The sequence below is a fragment of the Neofelis nebulosa genome, chromosome 3 (genome assembly GCF_028018385.1).
Source record: "Neofelis nebulosa isolate mNeoNeb1 chromosome 3, mNeoNeb1.pri, whole genome shotgun sequence".
NCBI classification, from domain to species: Eukaryota; Metazoa; Chordata; class Mammalia; order Carnivora; family Felidae; genus Neofelis; species Neofelis nebulosa.
In genome coordinates, this window is record NC_080784.1 from 175,866,733 (window position 1) to 175,880,107 (window position 13,375).

General features: G+C 47.1%; 1 protein-coding gene across 1 annotated transcript in view; it reads left to right on the top strand.

Annotated features, from left to right (window-relative positions):
• Positions 1-7,549, top strand: part of RELL1 (RELT like 1) — a 69,533-nt gene extending 61,984 nt beyond the window's left edge. The window contains exon 7 of the mRNA XM_058722875.1: positions 5,480-7,549. The gene's annotated coding sequence lies outside the window, so the exon portion shown is untranslated. The remainder of the gene's footprint in view (positions 1-5,479) is intronic.
• Positions 7,550-13,375: the final 5,826 nt, after the last annotated feature.

Here is a 13,375-nt window from a genome sequence, read left to right on the forward strand (position 1 = left end):
AGCCTGCTTGGGATTCTCTCTGTCTCCCTCTCTCTCTGCTCCTCCCCTGCTTGGTCACTGTCTCAAAATAAATAAACTTTAAAAAAATGATTCTGTAATCCCACAATTTTGTAGTTGAGACTGCGTCAAATTTTTGTAGTTAATAGTTCAGTGTAAGATTTCTGAGCTATAAAATGTTGTAATTCAGATTGAGTTGCTGAGATTGTTATTAATAGTTGAGTCTTGAAATGCTTCATATCTGTTTCCTCTTCCATTTCTTTGATACAGTTTTTGTCCTCAGCTGACTTTGTAGGGTTGTGTTTGCAGGCTTTGCCCTTTGGAAGTGAACTTAATTCTTGTGGTTTTTATCAGTTGACAAACAGTACTGGGTTTTATCTCCTGGCTTAAACCTTTCTATGTGCATTAAGGCACCTGGTAAGAAAGGGGAGTCCTGGGCTCCAGTCCCCTCAATCCTGACTTCGTAGGTCATGGGTGCAGTCCAAAGAATTGGCAGTTTTTTAAGTAGCATTTGAGTTGCTTCTAAAGAAGGTGCTGCGTATCATCCTGAGGAACGGCTGACTTAAAGAGACGTCACTGATTAGCTAGTGTACCATGGATCTATCCATTAGTCTGCATTAGCTTTTTATTAAATGTGGAGACTTTATTAAAATAGGAAGGCACTGGGGCACCTGGGGGGCTCAGTGTGTTAAGCGTTCGACCCTTGGTTTCGGCTCAGGTCATGATCTCAAGGTCTGTGAGTTCGAGCCCCGCATTGGGCTCTGCACTGACAGTGTGGAGCCTGCTTGGGATTGTCTCTCTCTCCTTGTCTCTCTGCCCTCCCCCTGCTTGCACTAGCTCTCTCTCTCTGTCTCTCTCTCAAAAGTAAACGAACGTTTAAAAAATAGGAAGGCATTAATATTAATTTATAAAATGTAACACACAATTTAGACCAGAGCAAGATTTAAAGGACTGCAAACACCAAGTACCTTCCGGTATCATCCATTTCCCCGCACCGGCTAAGGTGCCCCTCGATGCAGGCAGTACTGCCTTCACATTTTCAGCAAAATGACCTGTGGGCATATAACCACAGAGTGTTCAGGAGAGCCTAGTAGAAGGTAATCCTTTAATTAGGAAGTTAGAGGGGCGCCTGGGTGGCGCAGTCGGTTAAGCGTCCGACTTCAGCCAGGTCACGATCTCGCGGTCCGTGGGTTTGAGCCCCGCGTCGGGCTCTGGGTTGACGGCTCGGAGCCTGGAGCCTGCTTCCGATTCTGTGTCTCCCTCTCTCTCTGCCCCTCCCCCGTTCATGCTCTGTCTCTCTCTGTCCCAAAAATAAATAAATGTTAAAAAAAAAAATTAATTAGGAAGTTAGAGTCTCGAAGGGTCACAGATTACTGGTGAAAGATCACGTATGTGTTGCTGTAGGACTTTGAGTATGAATATTACTGTTCTAATCTTAGCTCTGTTTCTATAAACAACTTGCCCTCTCCATTTCATTGAAATGTGTTCTAGGAAAGTCTTAATCCAGCTCTGCGATGCCGGAGCCTTGTATCTATTCATGTCGTGCCATGTTCCAGGTGCACTTTTGATGTTCTCAGGGTCTGAGCCTCTGCGGGTTCCTGTGTAGCTACGATGAACTAGAAGAGCCGCCCTCTCCCTAGAGAGTGGCCGGGCCAGGTTTCCAGTTTCTGCGTTTCCCGTCTGTTGCCCCCCACACAGGTGGGGAACAGGAAGCGAAGGAACCGGAAGATCTCAGTGACGCTGTGGCTGTTCCCGTGGGGACTGGTGTGCCAGTGCAGCGTGGGGGTGAGTGGGTGGGCTTCCAGGTCTGGCTGCATGGCGTACGACTGCTACCTCACCATTCTTAATTGTGTGGCTGTGGGCAAGTTATTGAACTTGGAAGCCTCTGTTTCTTCCTATGAAAATGGGGATCGTCCTTGACTCGTGGAGTCATTGGAAAGATTGAGTTAACGATTCTAGAATACCAAGCGTGGCAGTGCCTGGCACATGGAAAACACTCTGTAAATGTCAGCTACTGTTATTATTAATCAGATTGTGTTTTCCTTCCTTAACTCCCTGTCCTTGGAGGTCTTAGTGTTCAGTGTCCATGTTTTTTAAAACATGTTTCTATTTTTTAAAGGGACCAGCTATTGTTTTTCTGGAGAGTCCTTTTTTAACAAGGTACATGTACGTCCTAATCGAAGATGTGCTGTATTGTGGCTTCCGTGGAACCATAATATAATAATGGAATTAGGGCTTTATCTTTATAATAATCAGAATGACCTCTTCCTTCTTTCCAGATAAACCTTTTCTGATCTCTCTCCATCAGGCTTGTTTTATGAGGGGACATGGTCACGCTTGGGATTTCCCAATCGTCTTTTCATTGTAAGGAAGTTTTGCTGAACTTCTTTCAGCTTGAGCACTCATATGTGAGACAGTAATCACCAAATTATCCCCAGAGAGAGAAAAGTCTGGCTTGTTACTGTGGTAGGGTCCCCTGGTGATGGGAACGGAGAATAATGGGTGGGCGGAGGGTTTTCTCACAGTCCACCGACTGCTGCTGGCCCACCCATGGTGTCTGACCGCTGTGAGACCTCAAGGAAGGCACCTTTTAATGTTAATGTGCTGTGTCGGAGAAATAGCATTTAAAAGTATGTGTTTCTCCACGCGAATGTATTCACGACTGGAGGATGTGGTGAGAAGAAATTTAGCGATGTGGAAATGCGCCCATGACACAGCCCCACACGTGAGTTCACAGCTGGAAATGTACAAGCCCTAGAGTGGGTGGCGTCTTCTTTGCCCGAGATGGTCATTCTGATAGAAGAGGTCTTTACCTGGAAATGGAGAGCCTCTGTACTGGTGGAGTGCCGTCTTTCGATAAACACGTGTTTTTGAAGAGGGAGAGCCCAGAAGCGCGTATCAGTGCCGGGTAGCTTTAATAGAGTTTTTAGAAAGGTTAACTTTCCTTTTCCGGTTTAGTGTCGGCTAAACCTTTTCCAGTTTAGTGTCGTGAGGACGTTAAGCAGCAAATTGTATCTTCCGCTTCGTCTCTCAGACTGCATCTGGTACAATTTTAACCAGCCACAAAATGCAGCCGTTGAAGCCAGCATGATAGTTCAGGGCATTTGGATGACGGTAACGATCATACTAGCTAGTCTTGGGGAGCGTACTGACTGCTGGCCCTGTGTTAAGCATCGTGTGCTTTTGCAAAACCACCAACAACCCTTTGAGGAAATGCTCCAGAGCGGCCCAGGGTTCCCCAGGTAGTCACAGGGGGCTGGATTAGAGTCTAGGGGTCTGGATTCAAATCCAGGCCTCCGGCTCCAGATCCTGCCTTAGCCCAGCCCTCAGTCGTGCCCACTGTTTGTTCACAGTCGGTGACATCGTACAAAGAATTCTAAGTTGGAAGTTTTCCTATACTGGATCGAAAACGCTTACTGTGATGAAACGTTGCATTCCAGGCCCTTGCATTCCTTGCCCTTGACCTCCTTGTTTCCCTTGATGCAAAAAAATTTAGGTCTAAGGGAGCAGAAGATAAAAGGAGGAGACATAAAAATAGTTGACTCCCTATATTGTAGACAATGACCTAGTTTGTAGTTTAGTTTCGAAATTTCGCTCCTACTTTTTACTGTTTTGTCTTTTAGGACCATTTTTCTATTTCTCCATCTTTGCCTTTTCTACCTTTTCCCTTGCTAACATCTTTCATATTCATTAACTCTCAAATGCAAGTATTCCCACGCTTGCCTTTGTTCAGTGCTACGGTACAGATCCATGGTTTGGCCGTGCTAGGCTATAGCTAGGCAGGGTAGGGAATTCTTGTTTTCATGTATAATCAAAAACTCCAGAGGTGCCTGGGTGGCTCAGTCAGTTAAGCGTCTGCCTCTTGATTTTCGCTCAGGTCAGGATCTCATGGTTGGTTGTATGATTGAGCCCCGAGTCCTGCTCTGCCCTGAATGTGGAGCCTGCTTAAGATTCTCTCTCTCTCTCTGCCCCTCCCTCCCCTCTCAAACAATAAATAAGATAAAACATAAGAAAAAAAGGCAGGGGCACCTGGGTGGCTCGGTCAGTTGAGCGCTTGACTTCGTCCCAGGTCATGATCTTGCGGTCTGTGAGTTTGAGCCCCACATGGGCTCACTGCTGTCAGTGTGTAGCCTGCTTCAGATCCTCTGTCCCCTTCTCTCTCTGTCCTACCCCGCTCATGCTCTCTCTCTCAAAAATAAATAAAACACTAAAAAAAAAAAAAAAAACAAAAAAACCCCAAAAAACCCTCTAGGGGACGGTGTTTTACTTCCTTTTTAGCTAAGGAGAGAAGGATCCTTTACCCAAATCTTTTCATTTGGGCAATCTCTCTCTCTCTTTCTTTCTCTTCTTCTTCTCTCTCTCTCTCTCTCTCTCTCTCATAATTATTGTGAATACTGTAAATGACAGTATTACAGAAGAGGATAATATGGATAATGTTAGATCTTGAAGAAGGAGCTATAAGTACAAAGTGACATTTAAATTAAGATGCCTCTTTAGTTTTATTCTTCCTATTTCTGCAAGTTGGTTTCATCTGGGTGGTTTTCTTTGTTTGTTTGTTTGTGTGTTTTTTGTTTTTTTGGTGTTTGCAGGCAGAGGGGAGAATGCTTCATTCCCTAACCTGGTATACGTTGGCCTATGTGATATGTGTGTTTCAACACACACCGGCAGAACTAGAATCTCAGTCATGTCCTACGTTTTCCCAGCCTGCAAAACCGGAACGTACACGGGCATATAACTGTCTGTCACTTGGAGATGTTTGTAAAAACAACAACAGAAAACAGCCTTGAGAAATAGAAAACTGTTTTACAAGTTTATCAGGGGCTTCATCCGTAATATAAATGTAGACATTGACACGGACGGACCAGTTGTTAGAACTTAAAGACACAGTGCAGCCCTCGAGCTACAATGAACACCTAGAATTGGGCCCTTTCATCATTGTGTTCTTATTTGCCCAGTGAAATCCCAGCCAAGATGCCTTGTGTGCCCAGTACAGACCCAGAGTTAACCCTGTCTGGTGCCGCTTGGGAAAGACACCTTATCTGATACATAGAAGTTTCGTTGTGACTGAACACATTCGTCCTACTGCTCGTACTTGGCAGAATGTGGCTGGAGAGTTAAAGAGCACGGTCCTGAGAAGAAGTGATACACGACTTGGGGGAGAATGCCCGACCAGTCCTTCACCGTAGAAACTCCTGTTGAAACAGACTGGTACCCTTAGTCTACTGTGGTTCTCAAATTCTCTTCTTTCTTGGTTTATAAAACCTCGATAATGAGGTCCTTTTGAAATTGTGGTACTTACATTTCTTTAGACTGGATTCTAGAAGAAATGTAATAATGGTCCCAGGAAGGAACACAGTGGGGTGGGGTGGGATGGGGTCAGGATTGATTACAATTCCTCTGTGTTTTTAAATATCCACACAGGTTAATATGTGATAGGATGTTTACCTTCCGTAAAGCCTTACCTTTTTGTTTTCTCTTGCAGGGGTGACTTTATTTGAAGAGTTTTAAGACACTGAGGACTTACAAGATAAGAAATTGCTTGGGGAGGTTTTTAAAATTTCTATAAAGTTTCTATTGTGGAGTCTGCAGGCATGTGGATAGAAGCTCCAAGGGAATATTGTGCTGTGCTGGATACAGAATTCAGTTTGCTTTGAATCAAGTTTTGGGTTTAAAAGTCTGATGGAAAATGTATTGCATTTCCAGTGACGAAAAGAGCTCATTTAAGAACTTTCCCAACCACCATACCTCCCCATCTCCCATTACTGGCCTTGGTGTACATTTTGCAGTTTTTCCTGTATGATCACTGTGTGTAGGGGAACTTTTCGTGTGCAATCGAGCCGATGCTTGGGGGTGTTTCCATGTGTATGTGTGTGCATGTGCGCATGCACACATGCACATCTGTGCACACGCACACTCTTGTCGCCACCCGTGGATCTCATTTTGCAACTGGTTACAAGAAGATCCTCTGAGAGCTTCACTGTTACAAGAGATAAAGATGAGGCTTTGGTGGTGAAAGGTCCTTGCAGATCATCTGGCCTCATCCTGAGAAACTGGCCCCCCGAGACATCATGGAGTCAGATGGCACCAGATGCCAGACTTTGGATTCCTGGACCAAGGACTCTGCATTGACTCCTGCCACCACCGTGCCACTCCCAGGTCACTTACAAAATATTGAGGGCGTTTTTTTTTTTTTTTTTAACTTGCACTAAGCAATTCTTATTTAGTCCGTCGAATAAAGGGGCGAAATAGTTTAAAGTGTCTAAAAACAAAACACAAAAATGCTTGTTTTGACAACCTGGGGACAAAATAACACAAAAAACCTGACTTCTGAGGCAGGATGGGCCCGTACCTTCCTCTGGCACGTTTTCCTTGGGCTTTTCCTATTTTCCATCTTCTAACCAATGCGTGTTATTTAAAAGACTCTTAATGGTTGCATTTCCCCTGTAAGCCTGGAAAACCTCACTTTTATTTATTATTATTATTATTTTTAGCTTTGTAGTTTATGAAACACCTGAAAGAACCGGGGCGGAGTTAGTAGCACATTTATGCTAGGCGGGGGCCCGGGGCCAGGAGCCCAGAGACCTGCCGTCAGTGTTGGGGTGATGGATGCCCCGGGGCACTTCTTTCATCTCGGGGAGAAAGAGCATCTTTCTCACTTCACTCCCAAGAGGAGGATTTCCATAAAAATGTAGTGTAAACTATTCCCCATAAATATACTCATTCCATTCTGTTTCTGGCATTGAAATTAAAAATTCCCAACCTTTGAAATGAATGGTAGGTTCGATTTCATGTGATTTTTTTTTTTTTATTTTTTTAACTGACAACTAATACGAGCTGTGTGTGCGTATGTAACACACAGTGGACTAGAGGAGGTCAGTATGGAAAAAAGATTCCACTGAGGTCCAGCAAGGAGCGATATAGGAATTCTGGGGTGTGTATTAGGGTAAATACTCTATGTGCGGTCTAGGCCAATAGTTTTAGTTTTTAAAAATAAAGCACCGTTTTTGGCTTTAAAAATATCACGCCCTCAAGTGGTGAGGAATAAAATGCCAGATATTCTTCAGCTTTAATTATTTTTGAATTTTATTCAGGTCAGAGCACTTTTTTTATAGCAATACAACAGGCAAGAGAATACTCAAACATATTTAAAATTGTGTTTATACCAAGAGTACGTTTTCAATATTTTCTAATACTTGAGCAGTTTTTGTCTGGCCGGCTTCCAAATATGCCAAAAGTTATGCATTCAATGTGTTAACACATAAGCTTTTTACTAATAATTCTTAAGTGTTCCCAAAGCAACTGATGTTTACAGGGCTTGTGTTTTTCTTCCTTCTTTAGAAGGATCGGGGTCCACAACAAACTTACTGTACAAAACACTAACGATGGGCTAACTTCTGGTGTAACGCGTGAGTTGGCTACGACCTTGATGTAAAAATTTGTAAAGGAAATTTTGCACCATTTTGAGTGTCAGATGTATTTTTAACTGTCTGGTTTGTACTTTTACGACTTTTGTACTACCAAAACAGAGTTAAAAATAAAAACGTTGAACACATTGTGTGGTGTTTGAACGATCGAGCTATCGGTGCCCCGGGGGCCCTGAGAATGTGATGGGAGCGGGTAAGGCTTGTGTGGCGCTCGGCTAGCGCCGTGCCCGATTTCTTGGGTCCGAATTGATCCGTGATGATTTGCCTGACTCTCCCCGCTGGATTTCAACCCCTGCTTCTCCCCAGCAACAGCCCTCCCCAACCCTTGATTCTTTTTAAGATGTAGAGATCACTCTGAATATATAGAAGAGTTGCAGTGTCGGTGCAAAGAGTTTCTGTGTGCCCTTCACCCCGTTTCCCTCTATGTCAGCATCTTACGTCACTGGAGACCAGTGATCCAGACTAAGACATTAACGCGGGTACAGTGCTACTGGTGAAGCCACACCAGTCGTTCCAATAGTGTCCTGGGATCACTCACTGCCTTTGGTCGTCCGGTCTCCTCTGAGCTGTGATCGTCCCTCATCTCTTTTCTTGGGATTTATGATCTTGATGCTTTACTCTGTACCATTCTGTTATTTTGCAGGATGCCCTTCAGTGTAAGTTGGCCAGTTGTTTCTCCTGACTGGATTGAGGGTCCGTGTTCCGGGAAGGATCCGATGTGCCTTTCCCACTGCATCACAGCAGGGGGGCGTGATGTCCATACAGGTTACTAGTGATGTTAACTTCCATCCTTTGGTCAAGGCGACGGCCATCAGCTTTCACTTTGGTAAAGTCACCATTTTTTCCCTGTCGCAATTAACATTTGAGAGGAGAGCCTTTGAGATGAGGCAGGTATCCTATTTCCACTTAAGGTTTCACCCATTAGTTCTGCCATCTGTATTAGTTTCTTAGGGCTCGTGTAACAAATTGCTACAAACTGGGTGGCCTGAAACCACAGAAATTTATTCTTTCCCCGTTTAGAAGTCCAGAAGGCTGAGACTGTGGGGTCTGCAGCGCTCCTTCTTTCCGAAGCCCCCGAGAACGTGTGTTCCATGCCTCGCTCCTAGCTGCTGCTGGTTGCTAGCAATCCTCAGTGTCCCTTGCTCTGTGGCTGCACCCCTCCAATCTCTACCTCTGTCTTTCCATGGCCGTCTTTCCTGTGTGTGTGCCTGCTCTTCTCATGAGGACGCCAGTCATTGGATTTAGGACCCACCATAGTCCTGTGTGCTTCATTTTAACTTGATTACGTTTGCAAAACCCTGATTTCAAATAAGATCACATTCGCAGGCATCAGGTGTCAGGACTTCAACACGTTTTTTAGGAAACACAATTCAAGCCACTACACCATCCAGTGGTTATTACTGTGATCGGGGGCTCTTTCAGGTTGGTGCCTGTGTCCTTTTGATAGGGTTCCATGCTCTTTATTTCTCCCTTCTTCCCTCCTTTCCCTCTACCCTTCCTCCCTCCCTCCTTCCTTCTTCCCTTCCTTCCTCCCTGCGTCCCTCCCTCTTTCTCTCTCTCCCTTCCTTCCTCCCTCCCTCCTTCCCTCTTTTCCTTCCTTCCTTCTTCCCTTCCTTCCTTCCTCCCTTTCTTCCTTCCTTCCTTCCTTCCTCCCTTCCTACTCCCCTCCCCCCCCTTCTGCCTCCCTCCCTCTCTTGATCCCTTCCTTTTTCTTTTACCCTTTGGCCCATTCTCACTGGTGGAACCACAAGAGGCTCCAGACTCATCCTGTCACCTTGTATTTCCCTTGTCTCAGCCCCAGAATTGACCAGCAATCAAGGAGCCCTGGTTCCTCTTACTGTACAATTGGGTGTAGAAATAAAGCTCAGGACAGTGGGTGTGCTCACTGAAGCAGAGGCATCCCTGCTTCTAGGCTTCTATGTGTATAACACACCCACACCCACACCCACACCCACACCCACTTCTGTTCCTTTTTGTATATATCTTTAGAACAAGCATAAGCTGGGACCGGCATTCTGACTGCAGCCTAGCTCTAAGAGCTCATTCCAAACGTCCTGCTCTCCTCCTCCAGGGAGGAAACCTGGCTCTTACTGTCTAAAATATTTGTACCCAAGGGGTGCCTGGGTGGCTCAGTCGGTTAAGCATCTGATTCTTGATTTTGGCTCAGGTAGTGATCTCACGGTTCAGGAGTTCGAGCCCGCACTGGGCTCTGTGCTGACAGCATGGAGTCTGCTTGGGATTCTCTCTCTCCCTGTCCCTTGCTCAAAAATAAATAAACAAACTATGAAATGTCTATAGTTGTTCAATTCTAGCATACATATAAAGTAGTCTGAATATATAGCCCTGGGAGGAACAAATTGCCATCTAGAGCACAGTGTGTGTGGACAGCTCACTTAGTGTTTAGCCTTACAGCCTCCAGCCCTGTGCACAGGTGCTTAGGTCGGCTCCTTTTACCCCCACCCCTCAGCGTAGTCACGTGATTCAGTTTTAGCACAGAGTCACTTGTCATCGTCTGTGTTCCGTCTTTCCTTTACGTCCTGGTTAGAATTTTTAAAATTAATAATGCAGCAGAGCTCACTGTGGTGCCTCATTGGATTTGGATTTTGAATTTTCATGGGATTTTGTTGTTGCCTTGAAAACAAGATGACCAATAGTGGCTTAGGTTAAGAAAGTGGAAAAGCTGGTTTCATCGTTTTCACTTCCCCCAAACCAAGAACTCCAGAATGTATGCACTAGGGAGAATGTGAGAAATTTCCTCCAAATTTTCTTTTTTTTTTTTTAAGTGTATTTTTATTTATTTTGTGGGTGAGAGAACAGGCATGAATTGGGGAGGGGGAGGAGAGAGAGAGGGAGAATCCCAAGCTGACCCCACACTGTCAGCGCAGAGCCCAACGCGGGGCTCGATGTCACAAACCCTGAGACCACCACCGAAGCCCAAACCGAGAGATGCTTAACCGACTGAGCCCTCCCCACCCCACCCCGGTTGGCGCCTCCAAATTCCTCATCTTATAGTCGAAAGGGGTCACTGGGGATGATGGTTTTTGTTCTTGGCTTTGATTCTCCAGCACAGTGCAGCGCAGAATGGCCCGGCCCAGTCACCCGGCTTTCGTGTCTTTCTCCGCATCAGGGGAGCGACGAGCATGCGGACGTGCGGCCCCTGTGGCCCGTCTGTGGGACGTGGAGACAGAGCACCAAGCTGGCAGTTCCACCTTGAACGGTTCGTTCAGCTCGGTCCCAGTCCCGGGTCCTGGGTGGATTTGCCAACTGTCCGCGGCCTTGTTCGCTCCTGCGAATCTATCCGGATGTCTCAGGCGCCTTCCACCCTACCTAATCTGGTGTAAGAGAAAGGTTAGGGACCTTCCTTCTTTCCACTGAGGACAGCACAATGTTGGCTTGGAGGTGGGGTCCCACGATTCGGTCCTGGTCACTGGGGGGCTCGGCTGTGGTCAGAGGGGGGCTGTTTTGCACCTGAGGTCCTGCCGCTTCCCGGATCCTCTGACCCCCCTGGAAAGTTTATGGAACAGGTTGTTTCTACCTAGGGCTTCCCTTGTTCATTCCTCACCTTCCCGGAACCGTTCTTCAGGACTGCTCTTAGGTCTTCCCGGGGCACCCCCATTGTAGCTCCAAAGATCTGAAAGGACAGCCGGGACTTCTCTGTCTCTGGCATTCTGTGGCAGCCCAGCTGATTGGAGCCCTACTCCAATCGGCCCGAAGTCCAGACCTGCCGGGTTTCTGCCTGGCGCAGAGCTGGCACCCGCCCCCCCTGCTGGCCACATGGGAGAACTGCAGGGAGCCTGGTTCCTAAGGCCATGTGTTGGTCTGTCTTCTTCCAGGGCCTGGTGCAGAGAAGGCGTGCATGATCATTTGCTTACTGAATAAACAAACAAAAGTCCACCTTTAAAAATGCAAGAAGGCCATTAGCTATTTTATGGGAATAAAAATTCAAGTTTGGGTTTGGCCTAACCCATTTTCTGACTCTGCCAGCTTGTCCTTATTTTCTTTCTCATCAGAAACCCGGGATCTCACGTCCCTGCATGTGTGAGCTCGAGTGCTGCCAGGAATAACTGAGTTCCAATTTGGAAGAAACCCCATGCCCTGAGTCCCGTCGGGGAAGTGGTGTGACTTGAAGCAGTGTGGCCGGGGAGAGGTAGCCCAGGCTTTGCTGTTGAGTTTCTTTTTTTTTTACTTTTTTTTTTTTTAACGTTTATTTATTTATTTATTTTTTTGAGACAGAGAGAGAGCATGAACAGGGGAGGGGCAGAGAGAGAGGGAGACACAGAATCGGAAGCAAGCTCCAGGCTCCGAGCCATCAGCCCAGAGCCCAACACGGGGCTCGAACTCAGGGACCGCGAGATCATGACCTGAGTTGAAGTCGGACGCTTAACCGACTGAGCCACCCAGGCGCCCCTGCTGTTGAGTTTCAAGGCTGGCTCTGCTACTCACTGCTGTGTGACATTGGGAAAGCTGCCTTACCTTTCTGAGCCGCAATTTCCTCATCTGGTAAATGACCTATCTCGCAGGTCACTTATTAAAGAGGTAGATGAAGTATACAAAGCGCCTGCCACGGCCTCGTGTCCACCCTGACTGCGGGCGCTGCCGTTGTGAGCCACCACATGCGGTCACTGGGTAAAGCATCCGGGTGCCTCTGTCCCACCACAGCTGATTAACGTGGCCTAGGAAGTGGCCCAGCACACAGCTTTGTCCAAGAGTGGAGCTGGAGCAGGAAGTGTCTTGCTTGGAAGCTGAACCACGGTTAGAGTTCGAAGCCTCACAGAAGAGCCACGGAATAGAGAAGGGTCCAGGTTCTGAGGAGGCAGGGGTACAGGGGGAGGAAAAGGATCTGAGGATGACGAGGCAGCGTGTGCGGGGACAGCTGAGACTCTGTCAGCCCAGCACCTCTCCTCTCTGGGAATGATGCCTCCCCCTTTGCAGAACCCTTCGTCTCCCTGTTAGAAGCTAGCCACGTGCCTGACGCCTCTGACCGCAGCCGGACGCGGCTGAGGTGGGCACAGGACCCTCATCGGTGACCTGGACAAATGCAGGCCCTCTGGGATGTTTGCCAAATGGAGCTGGAGAAGGTGGCTTATTTTTCTGGGGGCTGAAAGCTGTGGGCTCAGGGGCTGGTGGAGGCCATGTGTCCTGCCATGTGGACACAGGTCTGGGGAAAGGAAGAGACATTCCAATTGTGCCACATTCACACATGCAGAGGGAAGAGAGGCCGTCCTGTTTGCTCTCAAGCCCCGGGCTCCGTTGTCCCTGAAGATCAGCTGCCCTTCTGGGTTTTATGGACATTCCAAAGACATTCCTCTTTCGTCTTACCTCGTTTGGGTTGAGTTTCTATCGCAACAACAACAAAACCCCATGACTAATGCACTTATTCACAGAAAAATAGATACAGGAGGAGTTATAGAGCCACATGGCTAGTGAGGCCCTGGCATCCAGCCCTAAAACTGAGATTTCCCAGAGCTGCCTTGGATCCGTGGCCAGGCGGCCTGGCCATCGTGTGGGTGTTTCTGTTCCGAAATGCCCTTGCAACCCTCTGCCCTTGATTGCTTTAGGATAACCTCCCTTAAGAACACAGGTTTGGCCTTCGGATCCCTCTGGCCATCTGTGACCTTAAATTCTTTGGACCTCAATCTTCTCACTGTAGAGCGAAGATAACATGTGCCTTTTAGGGTGGTTGCAAGGATTCTGTGAACGCGGGGGTATGATGCACTTAGCCCGGGGCCAGGTACAGCCAGTGCTGACTCAGTGAGCTGCCTCAGAATTGCCAAGTTCAGACTCTCTTCAGTGAAATAAGTGACGGAATGATGAAGAGTTAGGCCATTTGAGAGTCGGTTCTTGACGTTTCTTCCATATTCACTTTGCTCAACATTTTAAGATGAACTTGGGGTGGGGGTTGGGTTAGGGGGGTAGGAGGACCCCGGTCGAAGAGGGAGCCATGATATCTCTTG